General features: G+C 41.3%; 32 non-coding genes across 32 annotated transcripts; all 32 read right to left on the bottom strand.

The window, feature by feature from the left end:
- Positions 1 to 357: 357 nt before the first annotated feature.
- Positions 358 to 429, bottom strand: trnae-uuc (transfer RNA glutamic acid (anticodon UUC)). The gene has a single exon. It is a non-coding gene; the product is annotated as a tRNA-Glu (tRNA).
- A 337-nt stretch (positions 430 to 766) lies between these two features.
- Positions 767 to 838, bottom strand: trnae-uuc (transfer RNA glutamic acid (anticodon UUC)). The gene has a single exon. It is a non-coding gene; the product is annotated as a tRNA-Glu (tRNA).
- Positions 839 to 1,184: 346 nt separating this feature from the next.
- Positions 1,185 to 1,256, bottom strand: trnae-uuc (transfer RNA glutamic acid (anticodon UUC)). Its single transcript has one exon. It is a non-coding gene; the product is annotated as a tRNA-Glu (tRNA).
- Positions 1,257 to 1,748: 492 nt separating this feature from the next.
- Positions 1,749 to 1,820, bottom strand: trnae-cuc (transfer RNA glutamic acid (anticodon CUC)). Its single transcript has one exon. It is a non-coding gene; the product is annotated as a tRNA-Glu (tRNA).
- Positions 1,821 to 2,346: 526 nt separating this feature from the next.
- trnae-uuc (transfer RNA glutamic acid (anticodon UUC)) lies at positions 2,347 to 2,418 on the bottom strand. Its single transcript has one exon. It is a non-coding gene; the product is annotated as a tRNA-Glu (tRNA).
- A 916-nt stretch (positions 2,419 to 3,334) lies between these two features.
- On the bottom strand, positions 3,335 to 3,406 carry trnae-uuc (transfer RNA glutamic acid (anticodon UUC)). The gene has a single exon. It is a non-coding gene; the product is annotated as a tRNA-Glu (tRNA).
- Positions 3,407 to 3,512: 106 nt separating this feature from the next.
- On the bottom strand, positions 3,513 to 3,584 carry trnae-cuc (transfer RNA glutamic acid (anticodon CUC)). Its single transcript has one exon. It is a non-coding gene; the product is annotated as a tRNA-Glu (tRNA).
- A 732-nt stretch (positions 3,585 to 4,316) lies between these two features.
- trnae-uuc (transfer RNA glutamic acid (anticodon UUC)) lies at positions 4,317 to 4,388 on the bottom strand. Its single transcript has one exon. It is a non-coding gene; the product is annotated as a tRNA-Glu (tRNA).
- A 106-nt stretch (positions 4,389 to 4,494) lies between these two features.
- Positions 4,495 to 4,566, bottom strand: trnae-cuc (transfer RNA glutamic acid (anticodon CUC)). Its single transcript has one exon. It is a non-coding gene; the product is annotated as a tRNA-Glu (tRNA).
- Positions 4,567 to 4,719: 153 nt separating this feature from the next.
- Positions 4,720 to 4,791, bottom strand: trnae-uuc (transfer RNA glutamic acid (anticodon UUC)). The gene has a single exon. It is a non-coding gene; the product is annotated as a tRNA-Glu (tRNA).
- A 685-nt stretch (positions 4,792 to 5,476) lies between these two features.
- Positions 5,477 to 5,548, bottom strand: trnae-cuc (transfer RNA glutamic acid (anticodon CUC)). The gene has a single exon. It is a non-coding gene; the product is annotated as a tRNA-Glu (tRNA).
- A 526-nt stretch (positions 5,549 to 6,074) lies between these two features.
- Positions 6,075 to 6,146, bottom strand: trnae-uuc (transfer RNA glutamic acid (anticodon UUC)). The gene has a single exon. It is a non-coding gene; the product is annotated as a tRNA-Glu (tRNA).
- Positions 6,147 to 7,851: 1,705 nt separating this feature from the next.
- On the bottom strand, positions 7,852 to 7,923 carry trnae-uuc (transfer RNA glutamic acid (anticodon UUC)). The gene has a single exon. It is a non-coding gene; the product is annotated as a tRNA-Glu (tRNA).
- Positions 7,924 to 9,013: 1,090 nt separating this feature from the next.
- On the bottom strand, positions 9,014 to 9,085 carry trnae-uuc (transfer RNA glutamic acid (anticodon UUC)). The gene has a single exon. It is a non-coding gene; the product is annotated as a tRNA-Glu (tRNA).
- A 916-nt stretch (positions 9,086 to 10,001) lies between these two features.
- Positions 10,002 to 10,073, bottom strand: trnae-uuc (transfer RNA glutamic acid (anticodon UUC)). The gene has a single exon. It is a non-coding gene; the product is annotated as a tRNA-Glu (tRNA).
- A 106-nt stretch (positions 10,074 to 10,179) lies between these two features.
- Positions 10,180 to 10,251, bottom strand: trnae-cuc (transfer RNA glutamic acid (anticodon CUC)). The gene has a single exon. It is a non-coding gene; the product is annotated as a tRNA-Glu (tRNA).
- Positions 10,252 to 10,970: 719 nt separating this feature from the next.
- trnae-uuc (transfer RNA glutamic acid (anticodon UUC)) lies at positions 10,971 to 11,042 on the bottom strand. The gene has a single exon. It is a non-coding gene; the product is annotated as a tRNA-Glu (tRNA).
- A 106-nt stretch (positions 11,043 to 11,148) lies between these two features.
- On the bottom strand, positions 11,149 to 11,220 carry trnae-cuc (transfer RNA glutamic acid (anticodon CUC)). The gene has a single exon. It is a non-coding gene; the product is annotated as a tRNA-Glu (tRNA).
- Positions 11,221 to 11,373: 153 nt separating this feature from the next.
- On the bottom strand, positions 11,374 to 11,445 carry trnae-uuc (transfer RNA glutamic acid (anticodon UUC)). The gene has a single exon. It is a non-coding gene; the product is annotated as a tRNA-Glu (tRNA).
- Positions 11,446 to 12,130: 685 nt separating this feature from the next.
- trnae-cuc (transfer RNA glutamic acid (anticodon CUC)) lies at positions 12,131 to 12,202 on the bottom strand. Its single transcript has one exon. It is a non-coding gene; the product is annotated as a tRNA-Glu (tRNA).
- A 511-nt stretch (positions 12,203 to 12,713) lies between these two features.
- trnae-uuc (transfer RNA glutamic acid (anticodon UUC)) lies at positions 12,714 to 12,785 on the bottom strand. The gene has a single exon. It is a non-coding gene; the product is annotated as a tRNA-Glu (tRNA).
- A 121-nt stretch (positions 12,786 to 12,906) lies between these two features.
- Positions 12,907 to 12,978, bottom strand: trnae-uuc (transfer RNA glutamic acid (anticodon UUC)). Its single transcript has one exon. It is a non-coding gene; the product is annotated as a tRNA-Glu (tRNA).
- A 106-nt stretch (positions 12,979 to 13,084) lies between these two features.
- On the bottom strand, positions 13,085 to 13,156 carry trnae-cuc (transfer RNA glutamic acid (anticodon CUC)). Its single transcript has one exon. It is a non-coding gene; the product is annotated as a tRNA-Glu (tRNA).
- A 153-nt stretch (positions 13,157 to 13,309) lies between these two features.
- trnae-uuc (transfer RNA glutamic acid (anticodon UUC)) lies at positions 13,310 to 13,381 on the bottom strand. The gene has a single exon. It is a non-coding gene; the product is annotated as a tRNA-Glu (tRNA).
- A 685-nt stretch (positions 13,382 to 14,066) lies between these two features.
- On the bottom strand, positions 14,067 to 14,138 carry trnae-cuc (transfer RNA glutamic acid (anticodon CUC)). The gene has a single exon. It is a non-coding gene; the product is annotated as a tRNA-Glu (tRNA).
- A 511-nt stretch (positions 14,139 to 14,649) lies between these two features.
- trnae-uuc (transfer RNA glutamic acid (anticodon UUC)) lies at positions 14,650 to 14,721 on the bottom strand. Its single transcript has one exon. It is a non-coding gene; the product is annotated as a tRNA-Glu (tRNA).
- Positions 14,722 to 14,874: 153 nt separating this feature from the next.
- trnae-uuc (transfer RNA glutamic acid (anticodon UUC)) lies at positions 14,875 to 14,946 on the bottom strand. Its single transcript has one exon. It is a non-coding gene; the product is annotated as a tRNA-Glu (tRNA).
- A 685-nt stretch (positions 14,947 to 15,631) lies between these two features.
- trnae-uuc (transfer RNA glutamic acid (anticodon UUC)) lies at positions 15,632 to 15,703 on the bottom strand. Its single transcript has one exon. It is a non-coding gene; the product is annotated as a tRNA-Glu (tRNA).
- Positions 15,704 to 16,581: 878 nt separating this feature from the next.
- trnae-uuc (transfer RNA glutamic acid (anticodon UUC)) lies at positions 16,582 to 16,653 on the bottom strand. The gene has a single exon. It is a non-coding gene; the product is annotated as a tRNA-Glu (tRNA).
- A 314-nt stretch (positions 16,654 to 16,967) lies between these two features.
- trnae-uuc (transfer RNA glutamic acid (anticodon UUC)) lies at positions 16,968 to 17,039 on the bottom strand. The gene has a single exon. It is a non-coding gene; the product is annotated as a tRNA-Glu (tRNA).
- Positions 17,040 to 17,145: 106 nt separating this feature from the next.
- Positions 17,146 to 17,217, bottom strand: trnae-cuc (transfer RNA glutamic acid (anticodon CUC)). The gene has a single exon. It is a non-coding gene; the product is annotated as a tRNA-Glu (tRNA).
- A 927-nt stretch (positions 17,218 to 18,144) lies between these two features.
- On the bottom strand, positions 18,145 to 18,216 carry trnae-uuc (transfer RNA glutamic acid (anticodon UUC)). Its single transcript has one exon. It is a non-coding gene; the product is annotated as a tRNA-Glu (tRNA).
- Positions 18,217 to 19,234: the final 1,018 nt, after the last annotated feature.

The raw sequence follows: 19,234 nt of genomic DNA, 5'->3' as shown, positions 1-19,234 counted from the left end.
CGGCGGTGAAAGCGCCAAATCCTAGCCACTAGACCACCAGGGACACAATTATGCAAATGAAGTCATAGTTTAAGTCGAATACATTAAAAACATCTGCAGTTTGGCTTGAATTAAAAGTTAAAGCTTGAATTCCCTGACCAGGAATTTAACACTTTATATCTGACTTCCCTGACCTGAAATTGAACCCGGGCCACAGCGGTGAAAGCGCCAAATCCTAGCCACTAGACCATCAGGGACACAATTATGCAAATGGAGTCATAGTTTAAGTCGAATGCTTTAAAAACATCTGTAGTTTGGCTTGAATTAAAATTTAGAGCTTCAATTCCCTGACTAGGAATTTAACACTTTATATCTGATTTCCCTGACCGGAAATTGAACCCGGGCCACAGCGGTGAAAGCGCCAAATCCTAGCCACTAGACCATCAGGGACACAATTATGCAAATGAAGTCATAGTTTAAGTCGAATACATTAAAAAAATCTGCAGTTTGGCTTGAATTAAAAGTTAGAGCTTGAATTCCCTGACCAGGAATTTAACACTTTATATCTGAATTCCCTGACCGGAAATTGAACCCGGGCCGCGGCGGTGAGAGCGCCGAATCCTAGCCACTAGACCATCAGGGACATGATTATGCTAATGATGTCTTAATTTAAGTCGAAAACATCTGCAGTTTGGCTTGAATTAAAAGTTGGATCTGGAATTCCATAACATCTGCAGTTTGGCTTGAATTAAAAGTTGGATCTGGAATTCCAAACTCTAAATCTCATTTCCCTGACCGGAAATTGAACCCGGGACGCGGCGGTGAAAGCGCCAAATCCTAGCCACTAGACCATCAGGGACACAATTATGCAAATGAAGTCATAGTTTAAGTCGAATACATTAAAAAAATCTGCAGTTTGGCTTGAATTAAAAGTTAGAGCTTGAATTCCCTGACCAGGAATTTAACACTTTATATCTGAATTCCCTGACCGGAAATTGAACCCGGGCCGCGGCGGTGAGAGAGCCGAATCCTAGCCACTAGACCATCAGGGACATGATTATGCTAATGATGTCTTAATTTAAGTCGAAAACTTTAAAAACATCTGCAGTTTGGCTTGAATTAAAAGTTGGATCTGGAATTCCATAACATCTGCAGTTTGGCTTGAATTAAAAGTTGGATCTGGAATTCCAAACTCTAAATCTCATTTCCCTGACCGGGAATTGAACCCGGGCCGCGGCGGTGAAAGCGCCAAATCCTAGCCACTAGACCACCAGGGACACAATTATGCAAATGAAGTCATAGTTTAAGTCGAATACATTAAAAACATCTGCAGTTTGGCTTGAATTAAAAGTCAAAGCTTGAATTCCCTGACCAGGAATTTAACACTTTATATCTGACTTCCCTGACCGGAAATTGAACCCGGGCCACATTTGTGAAAGCGCCAAATCCTAGCCACTAGACCATCAGGGACACAATTATGCAAATGAAGTCATAGTTTAAGTCGAATACATTAAAAACATCTGCAGTTTGGCTTGAATTAAAAGTTAAAGCTTGAATTCCCTGATCAGGAATTTAACACTTTATATCTGACTTCCCTGACCGGAAATTGAACCCGGGCCACAGCGGTGAAAGCGCCAAATCCTAGCCACTAGACCCTCAGGGACACAATTATGCAAATGAAGTCATAGTTTAAGTCGAATGCTTTAAAAACATCTGTAGTTTGGCTTGAATTAAAAGTTGGATCTGCAATTCCAAACTCTAAATCTCATTTCCCTGACCGGGAATTGAACCCGGGCCGCGGCGGTGAGAGCGCCGAATCCTAGCCACTAGACCATCAGGGACACGATTATGCAAATGAAGTCATAGTTTAAGTCAAAAACTTTAAAAACATCTGCAGTTTGGCTTGAATTAAAAGTTGGATCTGGAATTCCATAACATCTGCAGTTTGGCTTGAATTAAAAGTTGGATCTGGAATTCCAAACTCTAAATCTCATTTTTGAACCCGGGCCGCGGCGGTGAAAGCGCCAAATCCTAGCCACTAGACCACCAGGGACACAATTATGCAAATGAAGTCATAGTTTAAGTCGAATACATTAAAAACATCTGCAGTTTGGCTTGAATTAAAAGTTAAAGCTTGAATTCCCTGACCAGGAATTTAACACTTTATATCTGACTTCCCTGACCTGAAATTGAACCCGGGCCACAGCGGTGAAAGCGCCAAATCCTAGCCACTAGACCATCAGGGACACAATTATGCAAATGGAGTCATAGTTTAAGTCGAATGCTTTAAAAACATCTGTAGTTTGGCTTGAATTAAAATTTAGAGCTTCAATTCCCTGACTAGGAATTTAACACTTTATATCTGATTTCCCTGACCGGAAATTGAACCCGGGCCACAGCGGTGAAAGCGCCAAATCCTAGCCACTAGACCATCAGGGACACAATTATGCAAATGAAGTCATAGTTTAAGTCGAATACATTAAAAAAATCTGCAGTTTGGCTTGAATTAAAAGTTAGAGCTTGAATTCCCTGACCAGGAATTTAACACTTTATATCTGAATTCCCTGACCGGAAATTGAACCCGGGCCGCGGCGGTGAGAGCGCCGAATCCTAGCCACTAGACCATCAGGGACATGATTATGCTAATGATGTCTTAATTTAAGTCGAAAACATCTGCAGTTTGGCTTGAATTAAAAGTTGGATCTGGAATTCCATAACATCTGCAGTTTGGCTTGAATTAAAAGTTGGATCTGGAATTCCAAACTCTAAATCTCATTTCCCTGACCGGAAATTGAACCCGGGACGCGGCGGTGAAAGCGCCAAATCCTAGCCACTAGACCACCAGGGACACAATTATGCAAATGAAGTCATAGTTTAAGTCGAATACATTAAAAACATCTGCAGTTTGGCTTGAATTAATAGTTAAAGCTTGAATTCCCTGACCAGGAATTTAACACTTTATATCTGACTTCCCTGACCGGAAATTGAACCCGGGCCACATTTGTGAAAGCGCCAAATCCTAGCCACTAGACCATCAGGGACACAATTATGCAAATGAAGTCATAGTTTAAGTCGAATACATTAAAAACATCTGCAGTTTGGCTTGAATTAAAAGTTAAAGCTGGAATTCCCTGACCAGGAATTTAACACTTTATATCTGACTTCCCTGACCGGAAATTGAACCCGGGCCACATTTGTGAAAGCGCCAAATCCTAGCCACTAGACCATCAGGGACACAATTATGCAAATGAAGTCATAGTTTAAGTCGAATACATTAAAAACATCTGCAGTTTGGCTTGAATTAAAAGTTAAAGCTTGAATTCCCTGACCAGGAATTTAACACTTTATATCTGACTTCCCTGACCGGAAATTGAACCCGGGCCACAGCGGTGAAAGCGCCAAATCCTAGCCACTAGACCATCAGGGACACAATTATGCAAATGGAGTCATAGTTTAAGTCGAATGCTTTAAAAACATCTGTAGTTTGGCTTGAATTAAAAGTTGGATCTGCAATTCCAAACTCTAAATCTCATTTCCCTGACCGGGAATTGAACCCGGGCCGCGGCGGTGAGAGCGCCGAATCCTAGCCACTAGACCATCAGGGACATGATTATGCTAATGAAGTCTTAATTTAAGTCGAAAACTTTAAAAACATCTGCAGTTTGGCTTGAATTAAAAGTTGGATCTGGAATTCCATAACATCTGCAGTTTGGCTTGAATTAAAAGTTGGATCTGGAATTCCAAACTCTAAATCTCATTTCCCTGACCGGAAATTGAACCCGGGACGCGGCGGTGAAAGCGCCAAATCCTAGCCACTAGACCACCAGGGACACAATTATGCAAATGAAGTCATAGTTTAAGTCGAATACATTAAAAACATCTGCAGTTTGGCTTGAATTAATAGTTAAAGCTTGAATTCCCTGACCAGGAATTTAACACTTTATATCTGACTTCCCTGACCGGAAATTGAACCCGGGCCACATTTGTGAAAGCGCCAAATCCTAGCCACTAGACCATCAGGGACACAATTATGCAAATGAAGTCATAGTTTAAGTCGAATACATTAAAAACATCTGCAGTTTGGCTTGAATTAAAAGTTAAAGCTGGAATTCCCTGACCAGGAATTTAACACTTTATATCTGACTTCCCTGACCGGAAATTGAACCCGGGCCACATTTGTGAAAGCGCCAAATCCTAGCCACTAGACCATCAGGGACACAATTATGCAAATGAAGTCATAGTTTAAGTCGAATACATTAAAAACATCTGCAGTTTGGCTTGAATTAAAAGTTAAAGCTTGAATTCCCTGACCAGGAATTTAACACTTTATATCTGACTTCCCTGACCGGAAATTGAACCCGGGCCACAGCGGTGAAAGCGCCAAATCCTAGCCACTAGACCATCAGGGACACAATTATGCAAATGGAGTCATAGTTTAAGTCGAATGCTTTAAAAACATCTGTAGTTTGGCTTGAATTAAAAGTTGGATCTGCAATTCCAAACTCTAAATCTCATTTCCCTGACCGGGAATTGAACCCGGGCCGCGGCGGTGAGAGCGCCGAATCCTAGCCACTAGACCATCAGGGACATGATTATGCTAATGAAGTCTTAATTTAAGTCGAAAACTTTAAAAACATCTGCAGTTTGGCTTGAATTAAAAGTTGGATCTGGAATTCCATAACATCTGCAATTTGGCTTGAATTAAAAGTTGGATCTGGAATTCCAAACTCTAAATCTCATTTCCCTGACCGGGAATTGAACCCGGGCCGCGGCGGTGAAAGCGCCAAATCCTAGCCACAAGACCATCAGGGACACAATTATGCAAATGGAGTCATAGTTTAAGTCGAATGCTTTAAAAACATCTGCAGTTTGGCTTGAATTAAAAGTTAGAGCTTGAATTCCCTGACCAGGAATTTAACACTTTATATCTGAATTCCCTGACCGGAAATTGAACCCGGGCCGCGGCGGTGAGAGCGCCGAATCCTAGCCACTAGACCACCAGGGACACAATTATGCAAATGAAGTCATAGTTTAAGTCGAATACATTAAAAACATCTGCAGTTTGGCTTGAATTAAAAGTCAAAGCTTGAATTCCCTGACCAGGAATTTAACACTTTATATCTGACTTCCCTGACCGGAAATTGAACCCGGGCCACATTTGTGAAAGCGCCAAATCCTAGCCACTAGACCATCAGGGACACAATTATGCAAATGAAGTCATAGTTTAAGTCGAATACATTAAAAACATCTGCAGTTTGGCTTGAATTAAAAGTTAAAGCTTGAATTCCCTGATCAGGAATTTAACACTTTATATCTGACTTCCCTGACCGGAAATTGAACCCGGGCCACAGCGGTGAAAGCGCCAAATCCTAGCCACTAGACCCTCAGGGACACAATTATGCAAATGAAGTCATAGTTTAAGTCGAATGCTTTAAAAACATCTGTAGTTTGGCTTGAATTAAAAGTTGGATCTGCAATTCCAAACTCTAAATCTCATTTCCCTGACCGGGAATTGAACCCGGGCCGCGGCGGTGAGAGCGCCGAATCCTAGCCACTAGACCATCAGGGACACGATTATGCAAATGAAGTCATAGTTTAAGTCAAAAACTTTAAAAACATCTGCAGTTTGGCTTGAATTAAAAGTTGGATCTGGAATTCCATAACATCTGCAGTTTGGCTTGAATTAAAAGTTGGATCTGGAATTCCAAACTCTAAATCTCATTTTTGAACCCGGGCCGCGGCGGTGAAAGCGCCAAATCCTAGCCACTAGACCACCAGGGACACAATTATGCAAATGAAGTCATAGTTTAAGTCGAATACATTAAAAACATCTGCAGTTTGGCTTGAATTAAAAGTTAAAGCTTGAATTCCCTGACCAGGAATTTAACACTTTATATCTGACTTCCCTGACCTGAAATTGAACCCGGGCCACAGCGGTGAAAGCGCCAAATCCTAGCCACTAGACCATCAGGGACACAATTATGCAAATGGAGTCATAGTTTAAGTCGAATGCTTTAAAAACATCTGTAGTTTGGCTTGAATTAAAATTTAGAGCTTCAATTCCCTGACTAGGAATTTAACACTTTATATCTGATTTCCCTGACCGGAAATTGAACCCGGGCCACAGCGGTGAAAGCGCCAAATCCTAGCCACTAGACCATCAGGGACACAATTATGCAAATGAAGTCATAGTTTAAGTCGAATACATTAAAAAAATCTGCAGTTTGGCTTGAATTAAAAGTTAGAGCTTGAATTCCCTGACCAGGAATTTAACACTTTATATCTGAATTCCCTGACCGGAAATTGAACCCGGGCCGCGGCGGTGAGAGCGCCGAATCCTAGCCACTAGACCATCAGGGACATGATTATGCTAATGATGTCTTAATTTAAGTCGAAAACATCTGCAGTTTGGCTTGAATTAAAAGTTGGATCTGGAATTCCATAACATCTGCAGTTTGGCTTGAATTAAAAGTTGGATCTGGAATTCCAAACTCTAAATCTCATTTCCCTGACCGGAAATTGAACCCGGGACGCGGCGGTGAAAGCGCCAAATCCTAGCCACTAGACCACCAGGGACACAATTATGCAAATGAAGTCATAGTTTAAGTCGAATACATTAAAAACATCTGCAGTTTGGCTTGAATTAATAGTTAAAGCTTGAATTCCCTGACCAGGAATTTAACACTTTATATCTGACTTCCCTGACCGGAAATTGAACCCGGGCCACATTTGTGAAAGCGCCAAATCCTAGCCACTAGACCATCAGGGACACAATTATGCAAATGAAGTCATAGTTTAAGTCGAATACATTAAAAACATCTGCAGTTTGGCTTGAATTAAAAGTTAAAGCTGGAATTCCCTGACCAGGAATTTAACACTTTATATCTGACTTCCCTGACCGGAAATTGAACCCGGGCCACATTTGTGAAAGCGCCAAATCCTAGCCACTAGACCACCAGGGACACAATTATGCAAATGGAGTCATAGTTTAAGTCGAATGCTTTAAAAACATCTGCAGTTTGGCTTGAATTAAAAGTTAGAGCTTGAATTCCCTGACCAGGAATTTAACACTTTATATCTGAATTCCCTGACCGGAAATTGAACCCGGGCCGCGGCGGTGAGAGCGCCGAATCCTAGCCACTAGACCATCAGGGACATGATTATGCTAATGATGTCTTAATTTAAGTCGAAAACTTTAAAAACATCTGCAGTTTGGCTTGAATTAAAAGTTAAAGCTTGAATTCCCTGACCAGGAATTTAACACTTTATATCTGACTTCCCTGACCGGAAATTTAACCCGGGCCACATTTGTGAAAGCGCCAAATCCTAGCCACTAGACCATCAGGGACACAATTATGCAAATGGAGTCATAGTTTAAGTCGAATACATTAAAAACATCTGCAGTTTGGCTTGAATTAAAAGTTAAAGCTTGAATTCCCTGACCAGGAATTTAACACTTTATATCTGACTTCCCTGACCGGAAATTGAACCCGGGCCACAGCGGTGAAAGCGCCAAATCCTAGCCACTAGACCCTCAGGGACACAATTATGCAAATGAAGTCATAGTTTAAGTCGAATACTTTAAAAACATCTGCAGTTTGGCTTGAATTAAAAGTTGGATCTGGAATTCCAAACTCCAAATCTCATTTCCCTGACCGGAAATTGAACCCGGGCCGCGACGGTGAAAGCGCCAAATCCTAGCCACTAGACCATCAGGGACATGTATATGCTTATGAAGTCTTAATTTAAGTCGAAAACTTTAAAAACATCTGCAGTTTGGCTTGAATTAAAAGTTTGATCTGGAATTCCATAACATCTGCAGTTTGGCTTGAATTAAAAGTTGGATCTGGAATTCCAAACTCTAAATCTCATTTCCCTGACCGGGAATTGAACCCGGGCCGCAGCGGTGAAAGCGCCAAATCCTAGCCACTAGACCATCAGGGACACAATTATGCAAATGAAGTCATAGTTTAAGTCGAATACATTAAAAACATCTGCAGTTTGGCTTGAATTAAAAGTTAAAGCTTGAATTCCCTGACCAGGAATTTAACACTTTATATCTGACTTCCCTGACCGGAAATTGAACCCGGGCCACATTTGTGAAAGCGCCAAATCCTAGCCACTAGACCATCAGGGACACAATTATGCAAATGAAGTCATAGTTTAAGTCGAATACATTAAAAACATCTGCAGTTTGGCTTGAATTAAAAGTTAAAGCTTGAATTCCCTGACCAGGAATTTAACACTTTATATCTGACTTCCCTGACCGGAAATTGAACCCGGGCCACAGCGGTGAAAGCGCCAAATCCTAGCCACTAGACCCTCAGGGACACAATTATGCAAATGAAGTCATAGTTTAAGTCGAATGCTTTAAAAACATCTGTAGTTTGGCTTGAATTAAAAGTTGGATCTGCAATTCCAAACTCTAAATCTCATTTCCCTGACCGGGAATTGAACCCAGGCCGCGGCGGTGAGAGCGCCGAATCCTAGCCACTAGACCATCAGGGACACGATTATGCAAATGAAGTCATAGTTTAAGTCAAAAACTTTAAAAACATCTGCAGTTTGGCTTGAATTAAAAGTTGGATCTGGAATTCCATAACATCTGCAGTTTGGCTTGAATTAAAAGTTGGATCTGGAATTCCAAACTCTAAATCTCATTTTTGAACCCGGGCCGCGGCGGTGAAAGCGCCAAATCCTAGCCACTAGACCACCAGGGACACAATTATGCAAATGAAGTCATAGTTTAAGTCGAATACATTAAAAACATCTGCAGTTTGGCTTGAATTAAAAGTTAAAGCTTGAATTCCCTGACCAGGAATTTAACACTTTATATCTGACTTCCCTGACCTGAAATTGAACCCGGGCCACAGCGGTGAAAGCGCCAAATCCTAGCCACTAGACCATCAGGGACACAATTATGCAAATGGAGTCATAGTTTAAGTCGAATGCTTTAAAAACATCTGTAGTTTGGCTTGAATTAAAATTTAGAGCTTCAATTCCCTGACTAGGAATTTAACACTTTATATCTGATTTCCCTGACCGGAAATTGAACCCGGGCCACAGCGGTGAAAGCGCCAAATCCTAGCCACTAGACCATCAGGGACACAATTATGCAAATGAAGTCATAGTTTAAGTCGAATACATTAAAAAAATCTGCAGTTTGGCTTGAATTAAAAGTTAGAGCTTGAATTCCCTGACCAGGAATTTAACACTTTATATCTGAATTCCCTGACCGGAAATTGAACCCGGGCCGCGGCGGTGAGAGCGCCGAATCCTAGCCACTAGACCATCAGGGACATGATTATGCTAATGATGTCTTAATTTAAGTCGAAAACATCTGCAGTTTGGCTTGAATTAAAAGTTGGATCTGGAATTCCATAACATCTGCAGTTTGGCTTGAATTAAAAGTTGGATCTGGAATTCCAAACTCTAAATCTCATTTCCCTGACCGGAAATTGAACCCGGGACGCGGCGGTGAAAGCGCCAAATCCTAGCCACTAGACCACCAGGGACACAATTATGCAAATGAAGTCATAGTTTAAGTCGAATACATTAAAAACATCTGCAGTTTGGCTTGAATTAATAGTTAAAGCTTGAATTCCCTGACCAGGAATTTAACACTTTATATCTGACTTCCCTGACCGGAAATTGAACCCGGGCCACATTTGTGAAAGCGCCAAATCCTAGCCACTAGACCATCAGGGACACAATTATGCAAATGAAGTCATAGTTTAAGTCGAATACATTAAAAACATCTGCAGTTTGGCTTGAATTAAAAGTTAAAGCTGGAATTCCCTGACCAGGAATTTAACACTTTATATCTGACTTCCCTGACCGGAAATTGAACCCGGGCCACATTTGTTAAAGCGCCAAATCCTAGCCACTAGACCATCAGGGACACAATTATGCAAATGAAGTCATAGTTTAAGTCGAATACATTAAAAACATCTGCAGTTTGGCTTGAATTAAAAGTTAAAGCTTGAATTCCCTGACCAGGAATTTAACACTTTATATCTGACTTCCCTGACCGGAAATTGAACCCGGGCCACAGCGGTGAAAGCGCCAAATCCTAGCCACTAGACCATCAGGGACACAATTATGCAAATGGAGTCATAGTTTAAGTCGAATGCTTTAAAAACATCTGTAGTTTGGCTTGAATTAAAAGTTGGATCTGCAATTCCAAACTCTAAATCTCATTTCCCTGACCGGGAATTGAACCCGGGCCGCGGCGGTGAGAGCGCCGAATCCTAGCCACTAGACCATCAGGGACATGATTATGCTAATGAAGTCTTAATTTAAGTCGAAAACTTTAAAAACATCTGCAGTTTGGCTTGAATTAAAAGTTGGATCTGGAATTCCATAACATCTGCAGTTTGGCTTGAATTAAAAGTTGGATCTGGAATTCCAAACTCTAAATCTCATTTTTGAACCCGGGCCGCGGCGGTGAAAGCGCCAAATCCTAGCCACTAGACCACCAGGGACACAATTATGCAAATGAAGTCATAGTTTAAGTCGAATACATTAAAAACATCTGCAGTTTGGCTTGAATTAATAGTTAAAGCTTGAATTCCCTGACCAGGAATTTAACACTTTATATCTGACTTCCCTGACCGGAAATTGAACCCGGGCCACATTTGTGAAAGCGCCAAATCCTAGCCACTAGACCATCAGGGACACAATTATGCAAATGAAGTCATAGTTTAAGTCGAATACATTAAAAACATCTGCAGTTTGGCTTGAATTAAAAGTTAAAGCTGGAATTCCCTGACCAGGAATTTAACACTTTATATCTGACTTCCCTGACCGGAAATTGAACCCGGGCCACATTTGTTAAAGCGCCAAATCCTAGCCACTAGACCATCAGGGACACAATTATGCAAATGAAGTCATAGTTTAAGTCGAATACATTAAAAACATCTGCAGTTTGGCTTGAATTAAAAGTTAAAGCTTGAATTCCCTGACCAGGAATTTAACACTTTATATCTGACTTCCCTGACCGGAAATTGAACCCGGGCCACAGCGGTGAAAGCGCCAAATCCTAGCCACTAGACCATCAGGGACACAATTATGCAAATGGAGTCATAGTTTAAGTCGAATGCTTTAAAAACATCTGTAGTTTGGCTTGAATTAAAAGTTGGATCTGCAATTCCAAACTCTAAATCTCATTTCCCTGACCGGGAATTGAACCCGGGCCGCGGCGGTGAGAGCGCCGAATCCTAGCCACTAGACCATCAGGGACATGATTATGCTAATGAAGTCTTAATTTAAGTCGAAAACTTTAAAAACATCTGCAGTTTGGCTTGAATTAAAAGTTGGATCTGGAATTCCATAACATCTGCAATTTGGCTTGAATTAAAAGTTGGATCTGGAATTCCAAACTCTAAATCTCATTTCCCTGACCGGGAATTGAACCCGGGCCGCGGCGGTGAAAGCGCCAAATCCTAGCCACTAGACCATCAGGGACACAATTATGCAAATGGAGTCATAGTTTAAGTCGAATGCTTTAAAAACATCTGCAGTTTGGCTTGAATTAAAAGTTAGAGCTTGAATTCCCTGACCAGGAATTTAACACTTTATATCTGAATTCCCTGACCGGAAATTGAACCCGGGCCGCGGCGGTGAGAGCGCCGAATCCTAGCCACTAGACCATCAGGGACATGATTATGCTAATGATGTCTTAATTTAAGTCGAAAACTTTAAAAACATCTGCAGTTTGGCTTGAATTAAAAGTTAAAGCTTGAATTCCCTGACCAGGAATTTAACACTTTATATCTGACTTCCCTGACCGGAAATTGAACCCGGGCCACATTTGTGAAAGCGCCAAATCCTAGCCACTAGACCATCAGGGACACAATTATGCAAATGGAGTCATAGTTTAAGTCGAATACATTAAAAACATCTGCAGTTTGGCTTGAATTAAAAGTTAAAGCTTGAATTCCCTGACCAGGAATTTAACACTTTATATCTGACTTCCCTGACCGGAAATTGAACCCGGGCCACAGCGGTGAAAGCGCCAAATCCTAGCCACTAGACCCTCAGGGACACAATTATGCAAATGAAGTCATAGTTTAAGTCGAATGCTTTAAAAACATCTGTAGTTTGGCTTGAATTAAAAGTTGGATCTGGAATTCCAAACTCTAAATCTCATTTCCCTGACCGGGAATTGAACCCGGGCCGCGGCGGTGAGAGCGCCGAATCCTAGCCACTAGACCATCAGGGACATGATTATGCTAATGATGTCTTAATTTAAGTCGAAAACTTTAAAAACATCTGCAGTTTGGCTTGAATTAAAAGTTGGATCTGGAATTCCATAACATCTGCAGTTTGGCTTGAATTAAAAGTTGGATCTGGAATTCCAAACTCTAAATCTCATTTTTGAACCCGGGCCGCGGCGGTGAAAGCGCCAAATCCTAGCCACTAGACCACCAGGGACACAATTATGCAAATGAAGTCATAGTTTAAGTCGAATACATTAAAAACATCTGCAGTTTGGCTTGAATTAAAAGTTAAAGCTTGAATTCCCTGACCAGGAATTTAACACTTTATATCTGACTTCCCTGACCTGAAATTGAACCCGGGCCACAGCGGTGAAAGCGCCAAATCCTAGCCACTAGACCATCAGGGACACAATTATGCAAATGGAGTCATAGTTTAAGTCGAATGCTTTAAAAACATCTGCAGTTTGGCTTGAATTAAAAGTTGGATCTGGAATTCCAAACTCTAAATCTCATTTCCCTGACCGGGAATTGAACCCGGGCCACGGCGGTGAAAGCGCCAAATCCTAGCCACTAGACCATCAGGGACACAATTATGCAAATGAAGTCATAGTTTAAGTCGAATACATTAAAAACATCTGCAGTTTGGCTTGAATTAAAAGTTAAAGCTTGAATTCCCTGACCAGGAATTTAACACTTTATATCTGACTTCCCTGACCGGAAATTGAACCCGGGCCACAGCGGTGAAAGCGCCAAATCCTAGCCACTAGACCATCAGGGACACAATTATGCAAATGGAGTCATAGTTTAAGTCGAATGCTTTAAAAACATCTGTAGTTTGGCTTGAATTAAAAGTTGGATCTGCAATTCCAAACTCTAAATCTCATTTCCCTGACCGGGAATTGAACCCGGGCCGCGGCGGTGAGAGCGCCGAATCCTAGCCACTAGACCATCAGGGACATGATTATGCTAATGAAGTCTTAATTTAAGTCGAAAACTTTAAAAACATCTGCAGTTTGGCTTGAATTAAAAGTTGGATCTGGAATTCCATAACATCTGCAATTTGGCTTGAATTAAAAGTTGGATCTGGAATTCCAAACTCTAAATCTCATTTCCCTGACCGGGAATTGAACCCGGGCCGCGGCGGTGAAAGCGCCAAATCCTAGCCACTAGACCATCAGGGACACAATTATGCAAATGGAGTCATAGTTTAAGTCGAATGCTTTAAAAACATCTGCAGTTTGGCTTGAATTAAAAGTTAGAGCTTGAATTCCCTGACCAGGAATTTAACACTTTATATCTGAATTCCCTGACCGGAAATTGAACCCGGGCCGCGGCGGTGAGAGCGCCGAATCCTAGCCACTAGACCATCAGGGACATGATTATGCTAATGATGTCTTAATTTAAGTCGAAAACTTTAAAAACATCTGCAGTTTGGCTTGAATTAAAAGTTAAAGCTTGAATTCCCTGACCAGGAATTTAACACTTTATATCTGACTTCCCTGACCGGAAATTGAACCCGGGCCACATTTGTGAAAGCGCCAAATCCTAGCCACTAGACCATCAGGGACACAATTATGCAAATGGAGTCATAGTTTAAGTCGAATACATTAAAAACATCTGCAGTTTGGCTTGAATTAAAAGTTAAAGCTTGAATTCCCTGACCAGGAATTTAACACTTTATATCTGACTTCCCTGACCGGAAATTGAACCCGGGCCACAGCGGTGAAAGCGCCAAATCCTAGCCACTAGACCCTCAGGGACACAATTATGCAAATGAAGTCATAGTTTAAGTCGAATGCTTTAAAAACATCTGTAGTTTGGCTTGAATTAAAAGTTGGATCTGGAATTCCAAACTCTAAATCTCATTTCCCTGACCGGGAATTGAACCCGGGCCGCGGCGGTGAGAGCGCCGAATCCTAGCCACTAGACCATCAGGGACATGATTATGCTAATGATGTCTTAATTTAAGTCGAAAACTTTAAAAACATCTGCAGTTTGGCTTGAATTAAAAGTTGGATCTGGAATTCCATAACATCTGCAGTTTGGCTTGAATTAAAAGTTGGATCTGGAATTCCAAACTCTAAATCTCATTTTTGAACCCGGGCCGCGGCGGTGAAAGCGCCAAATCCTAGCCACTAGACCACCAGGGACACAATTATGCAAATGAAGTCATAGTTTAAGTCGAATACATTAAAAACATCTGCAGTTTGGCTTGAATTAAAAGTTAAAGCTTGAATTCCCTGACCAGGAATTTAACACTTTATATCTGACTTCCCTGACCTGAAATTGAACCCGGGCCACAGCGGTGAAAGCGCCAAATCCTAGCCACTAGACCATCAGGGACACAATTATGCAAATGGAGTCATAGTTTAAGTCGAATGCTTTAAAAACATCTGCAGTTTGGCTTGAATTAAAAGTTGGATCTGGAATTCCAAACTCTAAATCTCATTTCCCTGACCGGGAATTGAACCCGGGCCACGGCGGTGAAAGCGCCAAATCCTAGCCACTAGACCATCAGGGACACAATTATGCAAATGAAGTCATAGTTTAAGTCGAATACATTAAAAACATCTGCAGTTTGGCTTGAATTAAAAGTTGGATCTGGAATTCCATAACATCTGCAGTTTGGCTTGAATTAAAAGTTGGATCTGGAATTCCAAACTCTAAATCTCATTTCCCTGACCGGGAATTGAACCCGGGCCGCGGCGGTGAAAGCGCCAAATCCTAGCCACTAGACCATCAGGGACACAATTATGCAAATGAAGTCATAGTTTAAGTCGAATACATTAAAAACATCTGCAGTTTGGCTTGAATTAATAGTTAAAGCTTGAATTCCCTGACCTGGAATTTAACACTTTATATCTGACTTCCCTGACCGGAAATTGAACCCGGGCCACATTTGTGAAAGCGCCAAATCCTAGCCACTAGACCATCAGGGACACAATTATGCAAATGAAGTCATAGTTTAAGTCGAATACATTAAAAACATCTGCAGTTTGGCTTGAATTAAAAGTTAAAGCTGGAATTCCCTGACCAGGAATTTAACACTTTATATCTGACTTCCCTGACCGGAAATTGAACCCGGGCCACATTTGTGAAAGCGCCAAATCCTAGCCACTAGACCATCAGGGACACAATTATGCAAATGAAGTCATAGTTTAAGTCGAATACATTAAAAACATCTGCAGTTTGGCTTGAATTAAAAGTTAAAGCTTGAATTCCCTGACCAGGAATTTAACACTTTATATCTGACTTCCCTGACCGGAAATTGAACCCTGGCCACAGCGGTGAAAGCGCCAAATCCTAGCCACTAGACCATCAGAGACACAATTATGCAAATGGAGTCATAGTTTAAGTCGAATGCTTTAAAAACATCTGTAGTTTGGCTTGAATTAAAAGTTGGATCTGCAATTCCAAACTCTAAATCTCATTTCCCTGACCGGGAATTGAACCCGGGCCGCGGCGGTGAAAGCGCCAAATCCTAGCCACTAGACCATCAGGGACATAATTATGCAAATGAAGTCATAGTTTAAGTCGAATACATTAAAAACATCTGCAGTTTGGCTTGAATTAAAAGTTAAAGCTTGAATTCCCTGACCAGGAATTTAACACTTTATATCTGACTTCCCTGACCGGAAATTGAACCCGGGCCACATTTGTGAAAGCGCCAAATCCTAGCCACTAGACCATCAGGGACACAATTATGCAAATGAAGTCATAGTTTAAGTCGAATACATTAAAAACATCTGCAGTTTGGCTTGAATTAAAAGTTAAAGCTTGAATTCCCTGACCAGGAATTTAACACTTTATATCTGACTTCCCTGACCGGAAATTGAACCCGGGCCACATTTGTGAAAGCGCCAAATCCTAGCCACTAGACCATCAGGGACACAATTATGCAAATGAAGTCATAGTTTAAGTCGAATACATTAAAAACATCTGCAGTTTGGCTTGAATTAAAAGTTAAAGCTGGAATTCCCTGACCAGGAATTTAACACTTTATATCTGACTTCCCTGACCGGAAATTGAACCCGGGCCACATTTGTGAAAGCGCCAAATCCTAGCCACTAGACCATCAGGGACACAATTATGCAAATGAAGTCATAGTTTAAGTCGAATACATTAAAAACATCTGCAGTTTGGCTTGAATTAAAAGTTAAAGCTTGAATTCCCTGACCAGGAATTTAACACTTTATATCTGACTTCCCTGACCGGAAATTGAACCCTGGCCACAGCGGTGAAAGCGCCAAATCCTAGCCACTAGACCATCAGGGACACAATTATGCAAATGGAGTCATAGTTTAAGTCGAATGCTTTAAAAACATCTGTAGTTTGGCTTGAATTAAAAGTTGGATCAGCAATTCCAAACTCTAAATCTCATTTCCCTGACCGGGAATTGAACCCGGGCCGCGGCGGTGAAAGCGCCAAATCCTAGCCACTAGACCATCAGGGACATAATTATGCAAATGAAGTCATAGTTTAAGTCGAATACATTAAAAACATCTGCAGTTTGGCTTGAATTAAAAGTTAAAGCTTGAATTCCCTGACCAGGAATTTAACACTTTATATCTGACTTCCCTGACCGGAAATTGAACCCGGGCCACATTTGTGAAAGCGCCAAATCCTAGCCACTAGACCATCAGGGACACAATTATGCAAATGAAGTCATAGTTTAAGTCGAATACATTAAAAACATCTGCAGTTTGGCTTGAATTAAAAGTTAAAGCTTGAATTCCCTGACCAGGAATTTAACACTTCATATCTGACTTCCCTGACCGGAAATTGAACCCGGGCCACAGCGGTGAAAGCGCCAAATCCTAGCCACTAGACCATCAGGGACACAATTATGCAAATGAAGTCATAGTTTAAGTCGAATGCTTTAAAAACATCTGTAGTTTGGCTTGAATTAAAAGTTGGATCTGCAATTCCAAACTCTAAATCTCATTTCCCTGACCGGGAATTGAACCCGGGCCGCGGCGGTGAGAGCGCCGAATCCTAGCCACTAGACCATCAGGGACACGATTATGCAAATGAAGTCATAGTTTAAGTCAAAAACTTTAAAAACATCTGCAGTTTGGCTTGAATTAAAAGTTGGATCTGGAATTCCAAACTCTAAATCTCATTTCCCTGACCGGGAATTGAACCCGGGCCGCGGCGGTGAGAGCGCCGAATCCTAGCCACTAGACCATCAGGTACATGTTTATGCTAATGAAGTCTTAATTTAAGTCGAAAACTTTAAAAACATCTGCAGTTTGGCTTGAATTAAAAGTTGGATCTGGAATTCCATAACATCTGCAATTTGGCTTGAATTAAAAGTAGGATCTGGAATTCCAAACTCTAAATCTCATTTCCCTGACCGGAAATTGAACCCGGGCCGCGACGGTGAAAGCGCCAAATCCTAGCCACTAGAACATCAGGGACACAATTATGCAAATGAAGTCATAGTTTAAGTCGAATACTTTAAAAACATCTGCAGTTTGGCTTGAATTAAAAGTTAAAGCTGGAATTCCCTGACCAGGAATTTAACACTTTATATCTGACTTCCCTGACCGGAAATTGAACCCTGGCCACAGCGGTGAAAGCGCCAAATCCTAGCCACTAGACCCTCAGGGACACAATTATGCAAATGAAGTCATAGTTTAAGTCGAATACTTTAAAAACATCTGCAGTTTGGCTTGAATTAAAAGTTGGATCTGGAATTCCAAACTCCAAATCTCATTTCCCTGACCGGAAATTGAACCCGGGCCGCGACGGTGAAAGCGCCAAATCCTAGCCACTAGACCATCAGGGACATGTATATGCTTATGAAGTCTTAATTTAAGTCGAAAACTTTAAAAACATCTGCAGTTTGGCTTGAATTAAAAGTTTGATCTGGAATTCCATAACATCTGCAGTTTGGCTTGAATTAAAAGTTGGATCTGGAATTCCAAACTCTAAATCTCATTTCCCTGACCGGGAATTGAACCCGGGCCGCGGCGGTGAAAGCGCCAAATCCTAGCCACTAGAACATCAGGGACACAATTATGCAAATGAAGTCATAGTTTAAGTCGAATACATTAAAAACATCTGCAGTTTGGCTTGAATTAAAAGTTAAAGCTGGAATTCCCTGACCTGGAATTTAACACTTTATATCTGACTTCCCTGACCGGAAATTGAACCCGGGCCACATTTGTGAAAGCGCCAAATCCTAGCCACTAGACCATCAGGGACACAATTATGCAAATGAAGTCATAGTTTAAGTCGAATACATTAAAAACATCTGCAGTTTGGCTTGAATTAAAAGTTAAAGCTTGAATTCCCTGACCAGGAATTTAACACTTTATATCTGACTTCCCTGACCGGAAATTGAACCCGGGCCACATTTGTGAAAGCGCCAAATCCTAGCCACTAGACCATCAGGGACACAATTATGCAAATGAAGTCATAGTTTAAGTCGAATACATTAAAAACATCTGCAGTTTGGCTTGAATTAATAGTTAAAGCTTGAATTCCCTGACCTGGAATTTAACACTTTATATCTGACTTCCCTGACCGGAAATTGAACCCGGGCCACATTTGTGAAAGCACCAAATCCTAGCCACTAGACCATCAGGGACACAATTATGCAAATGAAGTCATAGTTTAAGTCGAATACATTAAAAACATCTGCAGTTTGGCTTGAATTAAAAGTTAAAGCTGGAATTCCCTGACCAGGAATTTAACACTTTATATCTGACTTCCCTGACCGGAAATTGAACCCGGGCCACATTTGTGAAAGCGCCAAATCCTAGCCACTAGACCATCAGGGACACAATTATGCAAATGAAGTCATAGTTTAAGTCGAATACATTAAAAACATCTGCAGTTTGGCTTGAATTAAAAGTTAAAGCTGGAATTCCCTGACCAGGAATTTAACACTTTATATCTGACTTCCCTGACCGGAAATTGAACCCGGGCCACATTTGTGAAAGCGCCAAATCCTAGCCACTAGACCATCAGGGACACAATTATGCAAATGAAGTCATAGTTTAAGTCGAATACATTAAAAACATCTG

The sequence above is a fragment of the Gasterosteus aculeatus genome, chromosome 4 (assembly GCF_964276395.1).
Source record: "Gasterosteus aculeatus chromosome 4, fGasAcu3.hap1.1, whole genome shotgun sequence".
Classification (NCBI taxonomy): domain Eukaryota; kingdom Metazoa; phylum Chordata; class Actinopteri; order Perciformes; family Gasterosteidae; genus Gasterosteus; species Gasterosteus aculeatus.
This window is presented reverse-complemented; position numbering and strand designations above follow the sequence as displayed.